Consider the following 1,666-nt stretch of genomic DNA (forward strand, 5'->3'; position numbering starts at 1 on the left):
AGGAAAGGAAAGACATATTCAAACATGCACAGACTCAGAGGTCCGTCATCCATAAATCTACCCTGAGAGATATACCCAAGTATATATCTCCGGCAAAACAAAAAAGGGATCCATGAAAGAGGATGACAGCAGCCAAGAAACTAAAAAACTTGACACCAAACCCAGGGGTGCAATGTGAAAAAAGATCACAGGAGGACAATGGACCTCAAGAGCAAATGGTGCAAATCCAACCAGGCAATTAGAAAGCTCTGAAAAGAACATCTCCAAGAGGAAACACACATTCACCGTCAGCAAATACTGTAGTGAAGAAGTGGATAATCCTAGTGATGATGAGAAGGCATATCAAAACATGAATGTTTTAAAAATTATGTACTGCCCCCTTAACCTAGTGGCATCTGATATTAAAAATGCTGGTTATTTGGTTTAAATTTGTTTAGAAGCAGCTGACTGTCAAAGCACAGAAATAATTATAGTCACAGAACAGGGCGTACATGCTTTAATGCTTGGCAATGCAAAAACTAGAGGCATGGGGGCCAGAGAGCGGGCAGTAATGGGGGAGAGGAGGCACAGGGAACCATGAGTGCCTGATCTCGCTTTTATGTCATGTGAAGTCAAGAGGTAGGTACTGACCAGAGCTAGTGTGTTGAGACGTTGAAGTTTATGTATATTATGGAAAGCAATAAGGGTAACCATAGAAGAAGTAAAAATTTTTCAATGTGACTGGCAGAGATTGGGTAGGCGAGGAAGTGTCACTGACATCAGAAAGCTAAAATGTTTCATTTCCTAGTGAGGGGTAAATTCTTTCATTCACCACATATTTATTGAGCATATACTATGTGCTTGGCACTGTGCTGGATTCTGGGAGTTCAAAGGTAAACAAAAACCCAGTCCCTGTCCTCAAAGAGCTGACAGTCTAGTGGGAGAGATGTTAATTATATAAATAAAAATTGCATAAATAAAGGTAAAATTGCAAATGTGGTGAGTGTGAGGACAGAGGCACAAGGTGCAGTAAGAGGTATTTGACCTAAAGAGGGAGATTAGGGGAAGAGACAATAGTTTGGCCGAAACTAAAAGAGCATAAAAAAGTTAAGTAAGCAAACAGGGGAGAGAAGAACATTCCCATCAGAGAGAGCAAGCAGCATGTGCAAAAGCCCTGCGGCAGGAAGGAGCGAGAGGCTGAAAGGACACGGAGACCCTAGAGGACAGAGCAAGAGAGCAAGCAGTGGAGAGGGCGGCTGGAAGATAGGTGGGGGGTGCTCAACCCCATAGGCTGGGAAGGATTTGGGTCTAAAAGTATCAGGGTAACTACCACGCTCTGTTCCAAAGTACGGAATAAGAGGGGTTTCCCAGCTCATTCTGTGTGGCTGATGTAACCTTGATACCACACTGATCTCTCTCGAGCTGTGTGACCATAGGCAACTTACTGTGACTCTGGGACACATGGGTCTCACCTGAAGCCAGAGCAGTCGTACCTTTCTGGCCAGTTGCTGACATAGGGAAATAAACTTGTGATTCCAGGAGCCCTGGCACCAAGTCTGGCTGGCTAAAAATGACAGCCTCAAAAGCCACAAAACGATGAAGCAGAGAGTCTCCTAACTCTTGTTTTTGTTGATTTTGTTTTTCCCTTTTGGAAACCTACCGCATTCCTGTAGCTACGCCTTAGGCT

This window comes from Hipposideros armiger, unplaced genomic scaffold (genome assembly GCF_001890085.2).
Source record: "Hipposideros armiger isolate ML-2016 unplaced genomic scaffold, ASM189008v1 scaffold_137, whole genome shotgun sequence".
Classification (NCBI taxonomy): domain Eukaryota; kingdom Metazoa; phylum Chordata; class Mammalia; order Chiroptera; family Hipposideridae; genus Hipposideros; species Hipposideros armiger.